The 18,549-nt window shown below is 42.6% G+C and overlaps 1 protein-coding gene across 4 annotated transcripts in view; it reads right to left on the minus strand.

Moving 5' to 3' along the window:
- Nucleotides 1-16,506, minus strand: part of AMOT (angiomotin) — a 66,191-nt gene extending 49,685 nt beyond the window's left edge. For 2 of the 4 annotated variants that reach the window (XM_030807227.1, XM_012498697.2), the window contains exons 1-3: nt 16,017-16,506; nt 7,862-7,939; nt 620-768 (exon numbers count right to left, since the gene is read on the minus strand). The gene's annotated coding sequence lies outside the window, so the exon portion shown is untranslated. Of the gene's footprint in view, nt 1-619; nt 769-7,861; nt 7,940-16,016 lie in introns of those variants that run through there. The other 2 variants (XM_004092496.3, XM_030807228.1) reach the window with 2 other exon arrangements.
- Nucleotides 16,507-18,549: the final 2,043 nt, after the last annotated feature.

The raw sequence follows: 18,549 nt of genomic DNA on the forward strand, positions 1-18,549 counted from the left end.
GGCCTGCAATCTCTCTGGAAACATGAACCCCTTTCTTTTGGTCATGCAGAGAGAGAGTGACCCAGAATGTACATATAGTATATGAAGAAAGTTCATCTTCTCTCTTTCTTCACGTCTTGTTGGTTACTACTACCTGGCTTCCAACTGTTGTGCTGGGCAGTCTGACAACACGAAGGGACCCTCCAAAGTCCCTCTCATCATATTCTCTTGGGAAGTGCACACCAGTGGGTTAAGCAACCCAGTCCCTTTTCCGTTCCTCCCAATGTGCCTCCAGGACTCCTGTACTTGAACTGTCAAATTGGGATATTCTGATAGGCTGACAAGCATAATATATAAATCCTTTTTGGTGCCCCAAACTAGAGAGATGACTACCAAATTACTTTTCCTTGCTCACAAACTGGAAACAGGAACATGTATGGTGTTAAAGCAAAAGTGATTTACAAACCCTCCCTGCAAGGCAGGGAAATGCAGACACTGAGCTGCCCTGGACCCTGAAAAGTATACCACCCCCTCCCATGTCACACCCACCCCACCCAGCATGCACACAGGCACACATGCATACACACATGCACGAGCGCGTACACACACACACACACACACACTCAGAAATATTCCATACCTATTTCTGCTTTCTTTTAGGCTTAAAGCCTTGATCAGGATAGGGAATTCTTGCTTATGAGCAGCTCCAGAAACCGCAACGGCAGATTCCCTCTCCCCTAACACTCAGGTTCAGGGTAAGCGCCGCCAAGAGTCCAACCACTGGTCACTCTGAAATGTTCAGGAGGGGGAGGGAGGAAGAAATAAAAACGTCGTTTCTATTTTGCCACCAATGGCCAGCAGTTAATCAAACCAGTTCTTCCAAGAGAATGACTTGTCCTCCTATGGTGCTTGGCTTTTAAATGAGTAGCAGAGTCCATCTCCACTAGGGCAGAAAAGAAACCTCAGTGTCCAGTAGCTGTGTCCGGAAGGCCAGGCCAGTCTCCAGTGATGGAAATGTTCAGGTCTGAGACTTGCTCTGTTCTGACCTCACAGCCCTAGAAAGCTACCACTTCCATTCCAAGTTGGAATGGTGGATGATGACAAAAGCCAAAACCACTGTTCACCTTTAGGGTGCAAACTTTTAACTGCTATTAGTAGCAGGGGAGGTTAGTGAGGCTCACTGTCCCACATCCCAGAAGGGAGAGCAGTCATCATAAGGCAGGTTTTTGGTCAAAAACAAAAACAAACAAACAAAAAAAAACAACACTCAGTGAGGCTCCCAATTTGAGTGCCTCAAGCTCAGATAGGTGCGGGGAGGGGGGAGGGGAAGAACCTTCTTTTCAACCAAGTCGTTAAGTATTTATTGCGTATCAACTATTCCACACATTTGTCAGCCTCATACTAGATACAATAAGGGCTACAAAGGCACATAAAATATAATTCTTGCCCTCATGGAGCTTACACTCTGATCATCTGATCAATGGTCCATCCATTCTTGGAGTAGGAAAGTAGACTGCCCTTCCCAACACAGAGCACAACCCTTCTCTAAGCAGAAGATGCCTCCACTTGCTTTCTTGGCACTTCCATTGCCCCAGTGTCTCAGCAAAAAAAACTCATAGACTTACATTATATAGACTAGATGCACATGTGTAATAGACCTGGATTTGAGATTGTCCTTATGTCTAATTTCTGTTTGGACTCTCTGCAAAGCCTTGTCAGCCTAATCGAAATGATTCTAAGACTCAGGAGTTTAAGTGACATGCACATGAACCACATTTCTATCTTCTGTCCTGGCCTATGTATGATTCATTCATATCACTTAAAGGAAAGGCTTAATCCACACCAGTGACTCCATGAGAGGAGGAAAGCAATGCAAAAGAAGTACACAAGCATCTTTGTATTTTGAGAGCATGTTCAAAACATTCAAGTTTTTAAAAACTCCACAAAACCACAAAGTGATTAATTTAACATTATTTCCTTGCAATGTTGCCAAAAATAAAGTGAACAGATATAGAGTGAACAAACACGGAAATGTGTCTTTCCATCTTGTTTTGGCACAACATATAATCATGATCAAAAGCAACATCATCTCAAATCTGCAAGGTAATTATTTTAGGGTGTCTCCCCTAATTTTGAAGCAGAGGAACTTCTAATTGGAATCAAAGCTGGACTGTTAACAGAGCTATGGTACATAACCACCGTGCTTCTATTGTCCAATTCTGAACAAAACATTCATCCTTTTTTTTTCCAGCTGAAACACCAAAAAACAGCCCAAGGCTTTTAAACTCTAGTCCCTGGAGAGAAACTACCATATAATTCTTTTCCAGTACTATTTAGATTCTTCATGCTGATATTACTGACTTTCTCCTGATACTCAGCTCTTCATTGAGAAAACTTTTCTCGTGCAAGGACTTACTCTCTTCTCTCAATTCTGTCCTCTGTATCCTTTTCTTACTTATTTATCTATTTTTGAGATGGGGTCTTGCTCTGTCACCCAGGCTGGAGTGTAGTGGTGGGATCTCGGCTCACTGCAATCTCTGCCTCCCGGGTTCAAGTGATTCTCCTGCCTCAGCCTCCCATGTAGCCAGGATTACAGGCACGTGTCACCATGCCTGGCTGATTTTCATATTTTTAGTAGAGACGGGGTTTTGCCACGTTGGCCAGGCTGGTCTTGAACTCCTGATCTCAGGGATCTGCCTGCCTCAGTCTCCCAAGGTGTTGGGATTACAGGTGTGAGCCACCACGCTCGGCCCCTCCATATCCTTTTCTAAACCCAAATCACTTTATGTTAACTGGACACAGATCGTTCCCCTACCCTCTCACCCCCCTCCTGCCATCTTTGTCTCTGTTTAAAAGAGAAAAATCGGCCTAAGAAAAAAGCTTTGCAGAGTCCTCTCCAGTTTACTATTTTTTTCTTAAAGAACTTATGTTCATCTACATGTCAAGAGTCACATAATGAGGAAAACACTACTCCATTTATTTGAGAAAGGAAAGGAGAAGACTCCTTGTTTCATGCACAAGAACCAAAACAATATGAACTCTATAACCTTTAATCTCCCTCTAGCTTTAATCATGCCACTGCCAGGGGTCTGACATCATCTTCAATCAATAAAATAACCTTGTTTGTCCTGGGCACACAGACTGTCTCTGAGAATATTTGATAGGAAAAAAAGAATAATTGCGGTTCTGTCTTTAAAAATGCAATTTGAATCTATATAATCAACTCTTCTATAACAACAACAGGGAAGTAAGGCCAAGCTAAATTCTTACTCCATTTGCAGTCATTGGCCTCTCCCAATACACCTGTGAGGTTGAGCCAAAACATATTAATGAAGGCCCAGATGTTTCCGAAGACAAGTCCCAGAAAATCAACATTACAAGGTGGTCAGGACAGACCACATTCCCACCCTTCAAATAAATTTTGCAATATGCCTATAAGATCTTCTTTCTATCCCCTCTTCTATACCCTTCCACATTCTGCCCCTACCTCTCATTCTACCAACCAGGATAAAGAATCTAAGTCTAAGAAAGCTGTTTCTCTGCTAAATCTTGGTCAACTTGTTTCATCCAATTTGACTCCCAGATAAATGGAAGGGGGCCAGTTCAAAGTTTTCCCTGTACCTATGTGTATGTATTTGTGCAAACACACACACACACACATAACCTCTCACAAAAAGTGAGAGGCCCCAGTAAATTCTTATGTTCTCTCAGGTTGGTCCATATTGTAGCCAAAGTACCCTAGAGAATAACTTTCCCAACAGTCTTGCAACCCAAGATACCAATTCACTTCATTTAGAATATGAAAAACAATGGTCCTTTTGCAGGTTATCTCAATTGATAGGCATCACAAACACCGTGGCACAGAGTCTGGGCCTAGAGTCACACTGCCCAAGTTTAAATCCTGGATGTATGGCTTACTAACGGACCTTGTACATGTCTCTTATCTCCCAAGTCTCAATTTCATCATCTGCAAAATAGGGATAATGGTGTTCATACTAGATAGGGTTGTTATAAAGATTAAGGGAATTAATCCATGTAAAGTGCTAAGCATGGAGCCTGGCACATAGTAAGGCCTCAATAAAAGTAAGCTATTACTATAATTGTTATTTCAAAGTAGCCTTTTTTTTTTAGAAGTATACAGCAATTTTATGAAGAAAGGTTTTTTTTTAAAAAAAAAAAACACCTTTATTTGCAACTCAGTCTACTACACAGGGGTCCTTAGATCATTGAAAGCCAGAACTGGAAAGGGAGACCACCTAGTGTTCCCACCCTCTTCTTGTACAGATGAAGATGCCAGGGCCTCAAAGGGTAAGAGAGACAGCCAGGACCAAAATGAAAGTTTTTATAACGCCTAGGGCAAGAGCCCTTCCACTACAACATATTATCTAGCATTATTTGCTTGTACAAAGGAGATGCTTAATAACTATTTATTACATAGAATTGACCTTGGTTTTAAAAGACTATAAACCTGCCTTAATGCTACCACTGATTTTCCAGTTCCATTGAAAGTAAAATGTTAATGGAAGGAAGGAAAATTCAAGGCAGTAAGGGGGAAGTGTTTAGAAATACTACTATAGAAAGGCTTTGCAAATTTGCTTTTTAGGCTAAGATGTGAGGTGGATTGAACAGCAACATGAACCTCCACGGATGGATGTTTCCAGGCCCCCTGTTCCAGGTCTGTTCAACATCATACCAGCTTGGCATTTGCTCTTACTTAACTCTAGCACTAGTTCAAGAAAAGCCTTAAGAGACGAGTCAGCCCCAACTCTTCTTTGTTCCTATCTCTACCTCTATGATATAGTTTGGATGTGTGTCCCTGCCCAAATCTCATGTTGAATTGTGAGGTTTGGTGGGAGGTGATGGGATCATGGGGGCAGATCTTCTTGGTGCTGTTCTGATAGTGAGTTCTCATGAGATCTGGTTGTTTAAAAATGTGTGGCACCTTCCCCCATTGTCTCTTGCTCTTGCTTTTGCCATGTGATGTGCCTGCTCCCCCATCGCCTTCTGCCACGATTGCAAGCTTCCTGAGGCCCCCGCCCCGAAGCCAAGTAGATGTTCGCACCATGCTTCCCATAAAGCCTGCAGAACTGTGAGCCCATTAAAACTCTTTTCTTTATAAATTACCCTGTCTCTGGTACTTCTTTATAGCAATGCAAGGACGGCTTAATACACTCTATTGCAAACACCACAATTATTTTTGCACCACCCTATTAGATTAGGTTGAAAAATTATTTTAAGAACCACAGCAAGGCCTTGGCATTTCCAAATCTTACTGAGGATCAGTGTGAGAGATCCGTTTCTGGGATGGTAACTCAAGGTCTTGGTCGTTTTTGGTCCCAGTTTGACTTTGCTTTGCTGTGAAGCAATTACCTTAAACATGTTTATAGGCAACAAAGGTGATCAACCCTGAAGTGGATGTGAGCAGTGACATACTGGGTAGCAAGGAGAATCCTGTTGCCACCTCCCTCTATCCCCCAGCACACACATCCATTCCAAAAGAGGAGAAGACCACGCCATCACATCCCCTTCTTTATTAACTCAGGAAAAGTATAAAGGGTCCCTGTAATTAGATGGAACCTAAAATGAGAAAAGTTTAAGAATATACCTAGAAGCTGCCTGCTTGACCAATCTTTAACCTCCAATGCCAGACCACCCATTTTCATATCTACTTATATTTTATTTTACAAGTAATATAAGCACAGCACGCATTTATTTTTAATAAAGAAAAAAATCACTTATAATCCCAGCACCTCAACTTAAGCACTGTTAACATTTTATTTCCTTTGGTTTTCCTACGCGTATTTGTGTTTTTACAAAGCAACGAATTATTAATAAGATGTAATTCTCGATCCTGCATTTCACCTCATCATAAATACTTTTTCCATGTTGTGGCATAACTTCCTAACATCGTAATGGCTGCATAATAGTGCATTAAACAAGTGTATCAGCATTCACTTACCCATCCTTCAATTATTAAGACATGTAAATTGCTTCCAATTTTATGCTAATCTAAATAATGTTACAAAAACATCTTTGTGATTTAACCTTTTTCAATATTGTAGATTGTTTCTTCATGATAGAATCCCAGAAGTGAAACTGATGGGTCAAGAAGCATAAATGTTTTTAGACAACCCACTAAAAAATAAAGTTAGCAAAACACCAGAGTCCCATGAAATCCCTCCCTCATTTAATGAAAAATTCTCCCGCTCTCATTTTTCCAGAGCAGGGCTCCTGGGAGGGAAAGAAGCCAAGAGAAGCAGTGTAGTATCCCAGTGGCTTGTGAAATGGCAGAGTGGAATGCGGGCTCCCCTGTGAATCCAGCTTGCATGCACTTGCCCCAAATTGCCACCCAGCCAAGAAGCTAATTAGTAAAAGCATCAGGTGGGTGAGAACAGGTTCATGGCCTGTAATAGCTTATATCATCTTTCATTTTTGCCCTTGGAAAGATCTGACAGTCAGCTTGAAGACATTCAGTTCTTGTGACCCAACCTGCTTACATTCTGAGAATTCAATTTGTCAGTTTTTAGATCCCAATCTTCAATATATCCTAAGGGACATTTTGCTGTATAGAACTAAGCAGGCATGATCAATGAGCCTGTGTGTGTAGCTCTATTTTCAGCCTCAGTTAAGGTGGCACATTTAAGGTCAGCCCTGTTTAATAATAGATGACTAAGTGACACCTGTCTTAAATGGTCAATGTATTATAGACAGAGGTTGATTTGCAGACCTGACCATAAAAGTCATCTGGTCCTAAAGCAGGGGAGGCAATAGGTCAGAGATGCCCCTGGTTTAACAAGAGTGGACACAACAGGCATTCTTTCTGTGAGAACTTAGCCAGAACTCTCAAAAGAAGGCAGTTCTGCTGTCCATCTTCTCTTTGAAGATTTTTCCCTAATCCCTCTCCATCTATTCCTGACCTCAACTCTGCTCAATATGGAAAACGAATTCTCTATGATGACACTTATCACAGCAAATTTTCCATAAACTTTTATTGAGCACTTACTGTAGCCAGACATTGTGCTAGGTAAGCCCCGGGGTGGCAATAAATAAATAAATAAATAAATAAATAAATAAATAAAAAGAGAGCCCAGTTCTTGAGGAGCTCCCAGTCAGGCAGAGGAGGCCCAATTCAACGGGAAAAAAGAGGTATGAGCCGATAGCTCCGGCAACACATAGGGCTCTGCAAAAAACCCTAGGCTACCTGAAAAAGCTCCCAAAAGGAGGAAAACACCAAAAACCTATGAGCTGAGTAGAAGACATGGAGTGTGATGACCAATTTGACATCAAAGATAGCTTGAGATATATCTTTGGGAGTCATTAGCGTATGGATGACAGCTAAGGTCATAGGAGAGGGCTGGACCATATTGACTAGGAAAAGAACAGAACCCAGGATGAAACTAAACATGGACTTTTGGGGAAAAAAAAAAAAAGATCATTCAAGGGTTAGGTACTTTGCAAATGTGGGAGGGAAAGAAATTCCTTTATTTATCCCGATGGCCTTTCCTCCCATATATCTCCAAGGTAGACCTTGCAATACACAGCTCCAGGGACAGAAATCCCCAGCTGTAGTGTGGAGAGAAAAAAAGAAGTTAACTCTCACCTTTTAAGCTTCTGAGTGCCCCGGTAGCAATCACTGTTACAGGTTGAGCCAGAAATGGAAATGGAAGTTGCTAGACTGTAAGATCTTAGAGCGTATGGGCTGGGTGAGTGATTTTTCATTGTATCCATCCCAATACCTAAAACATTAACTGGTGCATAAAATGTGCTTAATAGTTGCATACTGAGTGAATGATAAACTTCCGCAAAACTTTGCTAGAGGCCACAGCAGGAGAAGAAAACAAAGAAAGACATGGAATAACAATAATAATAATGTTATTATTACCTTTAGTTTCTCAGCCTTCCTTCTAAGGAGACAAAAGCTCTTTCACTTCTGCTATCTTATTTGTCCTTCTCAGCAGCTCTGTGGGGAAATAAAGGCAGATGTGATTAATTCCATTTTAGAACTGGAGAGGGAAGCTCAACTCCAGAACAGATAGCTAATCGTAACTAATTGGACCAGAATTTCACTGTTGCCCATTGGTAGGGCCAGCATTGGAACCCAGGTCTTGCGACTTCCTGCCCTGTGCTTGGTTCTAAGACATAACCCTCCACAGAATTGCCTCTCCAGTTTTTAAGAGGACAGTTCACAAGAGAAATTCATTAGGAAAGCAAACTCCTGAAACACTCCAACAGTATCTTGAGCAAGTGAGTGAGCTGCATCTAAAAGAAAGTAATCTGTTTCCCCACGCCAACACTGGGATGACTAAACCCAGTTCCCAGTGGGGCTCTACTAACATAATTGAGAGCTCCCTGTTCCGCTGTGCCCCTTTTCAAGGGAGCCCCATCTGCCTTCTGTCTGGTTTTTGTGTCTGAGTGGGGCTCAGGTGCTGACTGCAGGTGTGGCATCCAGCAGGTGTATGGACAGGAGCCAGCATTTCATATCTTCATACCGAAGGGCCTGAGTCACTCTCCGAAGGCAGAAGGCAGCCCCTCCTCCTCCTGCTGTTGCCTTGCAAGCACAGGGAACCTGCCTTGCCTGAGGTGCCATTGCAGAACTGAATCTAAACCCTGCCTTCCCAAGAAGGACTAAGATGAGATTAAACCACAAATCATATAACCCAGCTAACTTTCTCACTTGCACAAACTACTGCAGGCACACACCTATGCCGCTGGCACAGCATATGGGAACCTAGGTACAGAAGGACCATCACCTAAAGTGATGGGGGGAAAGGAGGGCCACAACCGGCCCATATTTTATATTTAGCTATAGACCATTGACTCTACTGCAAATGGCCCTAAAATCTCAGAAGCAAGTACTCACCCCCCTAAAAAAAGGTGGAGTACAGTAAAAAGAACCTGCTAGAAATCTTGCACTCCTGTTCTCACCATAACCTCTTTCCTTCAGGCTTCCAAGGGAGAACCGCTTAGCCTGGTCACAGAAAGCACCAGGTCAGAAAATTCATCATATTCCCCTAACGAAAGCCCAACTGGCAGCCTGAGGCAGACAGAATGTTCCTGGGAGTAAAGGGGGGTCATCAAAATTTTCTTAGCTTCAAAAACTGTTGCTTTTTAAAAAAACAATCTGCCTCCCCTACTCTCTCTCTCACGCACACACACATAGACCAAAGAGAAACTAACTGTAGAAGAAAAAAATGAAATCTTACCTTAATAAAATGGTTTATTGTCATTTGTTCTATTTCCCTAATTCATACGGGAAATTCAAATAAGCTTTGGTACAGCCCATGATCCAGAAAGCAAAACTGGCTACCACACTAAAATGTGATCATTGTATATAAACATAGTAAAACAAAAATCTGAACTGAAAATCTAAATGTAATAAAGAGGAAATTAGGTTTCTTCAAAACAGGCAATCTAAATAATTTTCCCCATCTGTGATTTTTATCTTAGTTTGCTATCACATGGAACAAATGTCACTAATTCAATGCAAATACATGCTCCTTGAAAACAACCAAAATGAGTAAGGGATGTACTAATTAGCTTCCTAATGGGGAAGGTTTTAATCGAGCTATTCTTTAACAATCTTCATCAAAGTTTCCAGGGCAACTTCATAAAAGGATGTCAAACCTGGCCCATATTTTTATTCCCTTAAAAATAATTTTCAATACACAGAAACACAGAAAGCTGATTTCTCTTCAACGCTGTTAACACTCAGGCCACTACATTTTCTGATGTCAGCAATCCCCTTCCCACAAATATTCCAAGTATGCACCACCGTCATTCTCCTTTCAATTATGTGGTTTCTCTGCTCCTTTACTGATTGAGTCCAGGCCTCTCGGATAATGAGAAGCATGTGCAGGGAAAATACGCTCTTAAAAAACACATACATCAGTTTTATCTGCATTATAAAGAGGAGAGCAGATCATTTGTTCATATCAAAAAGATTGAAATGTGAAGTTTGCTATGGGGTATATATAAGGGGAAAAAAAAGATCAGTATCAATGCCTAAGGTTGGTAGGGGGCGGCACAGTTATTGTGATCTGATGTGACACCAATAAGAATAAGGGAGACTCTCCACCAAATCCACCCTTTCTAGCTTGGCCACATTTATATTTCATGTTATCTTAATGTTTCTTTGGGGGGTATTTAAGTTCTGACATACACATGGAAATGAGCCACGAATTGTACAGCAAGCATAAATATTCCATCATTAATAAAAACCAGCTGTGTATAAAACACTACAATGGCTGGGTTTCAGTTACTGGCTATCATCAGTATGTGTCACAAGCAAATATTACTGAAAACTTTCTCCCTTAAAACGCGCATGCACACACACGGAAGTTTGCTTTATTCTTTTTCATCTTTTGGAGGAGCTCTGAATAACTCACTGATCTCTATAGCCCTTTTCAACTAACGTTTCTTTTTGAAGCTATTTTTCACCACCCTGTAAGATGCTAGAGTCTTCTTATTTGTACCTCAACTTACCACACAGTACAAAACTGTTTAATTTTTTTTTCCAAAAAGCCGAGAGGGCCAATATTACAAATGTTGGGTTAATGGTAATTACAGTCAGTAAGGCAATGGGGCACCAAAGGGCACTGTATGTTATAAGAGAGCAAAGCTCATTAAAAAGGAACACCTGCTCAAGACCCTATAATAAGCCTGCTCTGCCATCATGCAAACACCTTTCATCCAATGACCTCAAAGCATGTGCCCAATATGAAGCATGCCGAAACACCTCTGTGAGGTATTAATATCCTTGTTTCCCAGAAGGGTAACTGAAGCTTAGAGCAGCTAATTCATTTACCCTTGGTCACATGGTAAGCCAGAGAGGGGCTGGGCAGAGAAAACCAGATCCCAGCTTCAAGTCACACAGGCTAATGATATTTCATGGAGTTAGGGCAAGAGTGAAAGTGTCTTTACAAATGTCAAGGCAAGCCCACAGACTTAAAAGAGTAGATTTTCAAGAATTGCCTTAGGAAACATTGGCAAATACACCCATTTGCATTTTCTCCAGGATCATATACTACAAAAAAAAAAAGTTCCTGTTCCTCATTTGCTACTTTCTAAATACTAAAAACTCGTACCACACTTTCTATTCCAGTTAGAGAAATTTAATCTAATTTATGATGAGCCACTGGTTTCCAGGAATGAATCCATCAAATCTTTTTTTTTTTTTTTTTTGAGACAGAGTTTTGCTCTTGTTGCCCAGGCTGGAGTGCAATGGTGTGATCTTGGCTTACTGCAACCTCTGCCTCCCAGGTTCAAGCAATTTGTTCCTCAGTTTCCTGAGTAGCTGGGATTACAGGCACGCGCCACCACACCCAGGTAATTCTGTATTTTTAGTAGAGATGGGGGTTTCACCATGTTGGTCAGGCTGGTCTTGAACTCCTGACCTTAGGTGATCCGCCCGCCTCTGCCTCCCAAATTGCTGGGATTGCAGGTGTGAGCCACCATGCCTGCCGAATCCATCAAATCTTAGAGATCACATGTATACCACACCTTTGTTATCAAAGGAAAATTAAAGAACTATGAAACTGAACTTTCACTACATGGTGAAGACCTCAGATGAAGAACCAATTATGTGTGGGCCATTCTGCTGCTGCACTTGTCTTTTATTTAACTGTCTAAAATCCTTAGTTTCTTTGCTATCTTTTAGTCTAATTTAAACATATTATTTTTCATGCTACAAAACAAGTATATTTGTGCTTTCCTGCTTCTCCTTTCTCATTCTGGAGATTTCATATTCCACTCAAATTTATACTCACTTGATAAGATTTCACCATACAGTGATTTAAAAATCATTGCCAATGATTTAGACAAAGTAAACAGTGGACCCTAGTTTTGTTGTTGTTGTTGTTAACAAGAATGGGGGAGGGATAACAGGAGGTCAAAGGAATTAAATTAACAGCCTTGCTAGATACATGAACAACTCCTGAATCACAGAGAGTGTTTAGGGATTACTTATTATATCCATTAGCCTCTCCTGGCATTTGAGAAACAAAATATATGGGAGTCTTCATGTGTCCTCGGTCAGATTCTGACTTCGTTCCTCCACATGGGTTTACAAAGCTGTCTTAGGTGGGCTCTTATTGAAAAGCAACATTGTATATATCTGTGGCTCCAATTATCTAAAATTCATGTTAGTACAGGAACCAGGACTTGAAAGGAACTAGAAAAAATGAAAGCAGGTGATCTGTTAGGATGATGGAATTCTTGAAGTTTTGGACAGAGTCTTAGCTTCTTAATTTTGGGTTGTTAAAATATAAAACATAATGCATCTATATTCATATATCCTTACGGGATCTTTTTTTTTTTAACATGATGACTAGATGATTGAATTTCTAACAACTGTTGCACTTCATTCTAGTAGCAATCATTCACATTCATACTAGATATTGAGGCCTAGAAAGAAAACCATAAACGTATAAGAACTGGCTCTCAAAATTACCCTGTCCAAACCCATAATTTACAGTGGAAAAAAAAAAAACTTAACAGAGGTAGTAAACCGAGTTACAGTTGGGCCTAGAGCCCAGGTCCTTCTCACCAATAGGCTCACTAGGAAATCTTATTGCAGATTCTTAGGTTAAAAGTGGCATCAGTCGCCATTAGTTACTAGAAATAACTTTCTGGATCCCTGGGTTAGTAAAATCCAGTAACTGGAAATAAAATATTTTACCTATATGGGGTGGACAGTCTCATCCTTAGAATTGTTCAAAATCTATAAAGTCTGATTTATTTTCAAAAAGTAATACTAGCTTTCTTTTGCAAGCAGTTGTAGGCCGGAGCTAACGTGGCCAGCATTATTACAAGCCAGAATGATTTAGACAATTAACTAACTCCATTCCATATAACAAAAAGATTTCAAAGGCCAAATAATGGCCTCACTTAATTTAAGCGATAATCATTACAAATTCTTATGTATTCCTTTATGCAATAAATATGCTTCCGAGAAGGCCCAGTTAGAGTGAATTTTTATATATCAAGTCATAGTTTAAAGGCACTAACTAGGAAAGCTAGTACTTACAAAGAAACCTGTTGTGGATTCTTTTATAAAGCAAATGACCTCCTATTTTCTTTCTTTCTTTTTCTTTTTCTTTTTTTTTTGTTCAGATTGTGTGTGTTGTGTGTGGAAGGGGCGACTTCCCTCCTTTCTCTGGGTTAAAAGGGGTCAGAAGCCCACCATGGAGGAGAGTAATGCAGTATGGCCAGCCTGTTTAATACCCCCTTAGTTCCTGGGACAAAATTCTAACCTTTGACTTGGGGGTGGAACCCTGGATTTTGGACCAAAGTCCACAAAAGGCAGCAAGGATGGAAAAGTAAGTAAGACTAAAGACAACACATCATAGTAAAACACCAACAAAAATTCCTGGGGACAGGAAATCAATGGATCACAATTCTAAACAAATTGGTTTAGTCCCCAGCTAATTAACTTGTCAAGCAGATCACTAAACCTACTGAAGCCATGGGAGAAAGAGATGATGTAATAGGAGATTTGGAAACATTTACCCATTTACCATCCTAAAAGGCTCCACTACGACCACACACACCTCTCCCCACCCCTTTCAGTGTTTAAGCTGGGCTTAATGGGTGCAAAGGACAATTTCTACCAGACAGTCCCCAAGAATAGACTGTTCTCATGCATTCCAAATGCTCAGTCTCCATGGAGGAGGCTACCTGGTCGCAAGCATTTCCCAAGAGGGAATATATCCTCTATTCCTCCTCATTGGTAACAACTCCCCCACTCCACCCCCGCGCCCCAAACAAAACAAAACAACTTCTAACCATCCTGAGAACTTCAGGGGACTTTTCTAGGGTAAAGGAAAAGAAGCGTTAAGAGGGGAACAGGAAAGTGTGAGAAACCCCTCTTGTCTCCAAATGGAAAAAAAGGCCTTAAAAAGCTGGATCAAAGGAAGAAAGGGGGATGGGGAAGAAGGGCCGCTTAATTACAAAGGCACCCTTTTAAAGAAGGCGCAGGCCCTGGGAGAGGGCTCTTGGGAGAGGCACAGAAGCAGATGTACCCACTTAGAATTCTGGCACTCAATGGGACCTCAAGGTCATCGTATCCATCCCCCTGCCTTCTGATTAGGCTATTCTTAAAGCATTCTAGAGTCTGATGCGGTCTTTACAAAACCTCAGAAAGAAAAAGCAACTCTACAAATGTCCTAGTTGGGAATTAGTCTAATAAATCCAACTTCATAAACCAGAAATGAGATTTTTCCAAATCCAAAACTGCATTGACTATGAATTATTAAAATTCCCTTTCTAAAATCTTTTAAATAGGTAAACAGATTCACAAATTTCATGTAAAAGTGACTCCACATACAATTGTGGTCAGACGTTTACTTCACATCTAGACCATGAAGGTAGAAAAAGCACTTTCAATTTTACAAAGCCACGAACTTTTCCAAGGAAAGAAGTAATTTAAAATGAGGTATGATGTAGTGTCAGAAAGTGTCTGTCAATGACGCCGGATAAACCCATATAGAATAGTTGGAACCTTAGTTATCATCTGTAAATAGAGGCAACTACTCTACAACCACCTGGCTGTTAAAATGTCCCAGGCCAGTTATAAAATGTAGTTTGGTCAGGCCAGCTTTTCCCTCCCAGCTGATCTGAAACAGGATAGCCTTTAAAACTGTCGCCCTGTAACGTTCCTTCTCTACCTTCCTACTTTCCTTCCCCTCATTAAAATCAACCAAAGTTATTTTAAGATGTATGTAAATAATGTGTTCCCAAATAAGCAATGGGTTAAGGACATCTCAGTAATAAGTCTTTGAACACCATCACTAACAAGCTTGACGCACTTGTCCAATTGAAGATAGGTGGGAGATGGATGAAAATGTATACCACATCCAAAATGGCATTTCAAACTATTCTTAGCTACTAAATGAGGGTGCTGAAAGGTCTAACTGAGAAGGCTTCACAAAGGCTGGCCTGAGAAAGAACTTTTCACAAAGCCTAGCTCAAGGAGACTTAAATACCCTTAGCCCTTCATCATTGAAGATTATGGTGACTAATTATCTTCTTCTCTGAATGGGAGAAGAGGGTTATATTCATAAAAGTTTTCAACTGCCTCCCAACATCCACTCTTCATGGTGGGGAGGGAGGAGAACTTCATGAACTAAACATCCCAGGTTGTTGAAAAATTCGTTCTAAAACATACACTAGAGATTGAAAATGCTGTTTCTCACCAACTTTCTCTTTCCTTGCTCATTTAATTCTATTTAGTCCCTTTATGCAAATTATTATATTATTATTAGTGGCAATTTACCAGGAACTGCTCGCAGTCTATTAAAGACTGTTATTTTCCCCTCCCACTTTTCTCTTCATTTTTGCAAACCCATGAAGCCCATCTTACTGCTGAAGCACCAATGTGCAGTGGCCCAGGCTTGGACCCTCAAGACACCCTCAAGATCCCCCAAAGCTATTTACTAACATCTTTGGATCTTCTAAAGCAGATAGAGGCAACTCCCTCCTCACCACCACTATCACCACCACCACAAGCACTACCACCACCACCACACATCTCAAAGAGTAGCCTTGTTTTAGATTACACAGACTTTAAAACTTCAAGAATTCACGGTCCTACCCCTCCTGCTCCCGCCTCAGGGAGTGTGAGTCCCCACCCCAAGCCTAAGCACTTAGGAGAAACCTATCTAGTTATCTGAGATAAGCACTGACATGCATGCTGGGCTAAATGTAGACTTCAGCTTCCCTCGAGTCTTTAGCTCCTCAATGTGATTAATTACCTAGAGACCCACAAGAGCCCCAGGAGGTAAAGAAGTAAAAGTACCATCTAGTAGTGGTACCCACTAGCATCTCCTCACCGAAGTAGGACGGGAAAGCAGTGCACACTCTAACCGATTTAACTTGCTGCACATCCAAAAAAACTCATGGCGAGCTGCAAAGAAAGTAGAACACACGGGCATTCCCACACGCGCCTAGATCGATTCACTCACGCCGAGGGCACGACCAAGTTCATGCCACCATGGATTCCTGCCCCAGTTCCCCGCGAAAAGTAACCACGCGTCTCCTACCCCTGAAGGCAACGAAGACAAGGTGACGACTCTCTGCTCGCTCAAGTGGCTTCGGTCCCGGGCCAGCGGCCAGGGATGGGCAAGGGGGAAGCCCCAACTCCCGGCTGCTCCCCTCCTCGCTGCTCCGTCCGGGCTCTCCTTGGTGGCAGCGGACAGGCAGGATACCGGGCCAGAGGGTGGAGCAGCGGATGGTCGGAGGCGAGACTGACTGGAGGTGGTGGCAGTTGAGGGGGAGGCGGAGAGAACTAAGAGAAGAGGAGGCGAAAGAGAGCGGAGATGGAGGAGTAATTCAGGGGGTCTACCAGTTTAGGCAGCCAGAAAGCTCCTCGGAAGGAAGGGGCGTGACTGCCAAGGCAGCTCCTGGGCAAAGGATGGGAGGTAGGGGAGGGGGACGAACGGGTGGCTTTTCTTCTTGCGGTGAGCGGCTAGGACCGCCCCGGAGCAGGGCGGGGGATGTGGACTAGGGAGGAAGGCGGAGTAGAGGGCGGGGAAAGAAGGGCGGGAGCCTGCCTGGACCCTGGAAGTGAGGAGTGGGGGGAGCGCGGAAGAGAGGCGGGGCCGGGGGGCGGGGAAGTTTCAAACAATTGAACCGCGGGGTCCGGGAGCTCGGGCGAAAGCGGGGGACCCTCGCTCTCGCCTTCCCACTAGAGGGGCACGACTCGGTTGCCGTAGCCGTGAGAGTCTGCGCGGGGACTGGCTAGGAAGAAGCAAAGGGTTTTGCAAAAGACTACAATAATAATCTGCGGCAACAGCGCGGCATAGACGCGTGGGAGAGCCAGTGCAGCTCCCCGCCCCACTGCGGGAGGAAGAAAAACAAATAATAGAAATGCTGAAAAGCAGCTTCCACCAAAGTCTTCTTAAAATAATGCAGGAAGGAGCAGCGCTCCTTCGTTTTCCTTCCCCTCTTGCTTCCTATTACCAGCAGGCCCCCACCCAGGTCACAGCTCTGCGAGACACCCTCCTTTCTTCCTCCGCTCCCCCGCCCCGGGCGCTTGCCCCCCTCCCGTTGGCGGGCCGCAGAAGCTGAGGGGCGAGGGAGGAGGGGTCGCGGGCGGGGCTCTGCGGAGGCTCCGCCCCTGGGCGGGCTGGGAGCGCCGGCCCTGGCGGAGCGGGTCCCTGAAGCGTAAGTCCCGCCCACCATTCTTTTGCAGCTACCCGTTGGCCCAGCCTGGCCTAGTATAGGCTTGCGATTGGGCCCTGGAGTCGCCAGTCTGATCCCTTTGTCCCACCCGCCCTCAAAATTAATAAAACTAAACAAGAGGCTATTGTGTAGTTCTATGTTCTACCCCAGCTACTGCTGGGAAGAGAAAGATGAGACGTTTTATTTCTCAGTCTCATAAAAGAGTGCAACAGTGTGTCGGCCGACTCTGGTACGCCTTTATGTTTATGGCACTGTCCAGCTCTCTGCAAATAGGTAACTTTTCTTCCCCCTTAATTTATTAAATCAGGAGGGGGGAAAGTACATGAAGTGTCATTGTGGTGTTCTGCTGACTGAAAAAAGCTGACATTGGTTAAAAACAAGAGAGGGTTGAGAACAGCATCCTGGGACACGGAAAATCTACCATTTTACATCTAGAAAAACGAAGGCACAAAGAAACAGTGTCAGGGTAGCAAAATAACATGGGATTTGGAACCAAAGGAAGAATTCATTTTGGGCCCTGGCACTTAGTAGCTAATTGTGTGACTTATGTTAAGTGGCTTAACTTCTCAGCCTTAATTTTTCTACTTGCAAGTAAATGCTATAAGACATGCCCTATTAACTTAAAGGCACTGGTATGAAAATAAAATGTGTGTGAAAACTATAAAGCACTCCACACATGTATGTGTTCCTACTTGTGTATGACACATAATGGAGAGTCTTAGATGTGTCAGAGGATCGATATTCTGCTCATCTGTTTTAAGCATTTACATCCAAGGTCGTGTAGGTTTTGTGGCTTTATTTTAAAAAGTCAACTCTTTTCCTACAGTTTTGGGGGTGGATATGAAGTTGGCTCCCTGCAGTTAGAATAATAAATTATCCCTTTTCTAAGCAGGGTGGGTGAGATTTCTTTTTTAAAGTTCTACAGTTTCATGACAACTTAAAGCTATTGTGGTTCTGGTACTGAAAGAGGAAATCATGCTGTGTATCTCCGAAGTGAACTTAAGAAAACAAATATGAAGGAACATTTACCATGGAAACCACCATTCTCTACAGATCCATATTTCCTAGAAAACATTTCAAGTAGGAAGCAAGCCTAAATGTAAAGGCCTTGACAGCGCAAGGCTATTATAATGACTCATGCCAATGAAAGAGTGACATCCAATTCAAGCCTGCCTAATGGGAGCCATCTGGGGGGCCATGGCTCAAGGCATGCAAGAGGAAGTGTGCTTAAAGGAAACACTATCACACAGTAAACAGGGGCTCAGAATCCAACTCTGATTGCAGGAAAAGTAGTGGACTATTGCATGTCATGGAGTGTGCCGCATATTCTGCTAGGAGCTGTGGAAAGATTCAGAAGCAGGAGTGTGCACAAAATGATTCTCGTTATGATTC

The sequence above is a fragment of the Nomascus leucogenys genome, chromosome X (genome assembly GCF_006542625.1).
Source record: "Nomascus leucogenys isolate Asia chromosome X, Asia_NLE_v1, whole genome shotgun sequence".
Lineage (NCBI taxonomy): Eukaryota > Metazoa > Chordata > Mammalia > Primates > Hylobatidae > Nomascus > Nomascus leucogenys.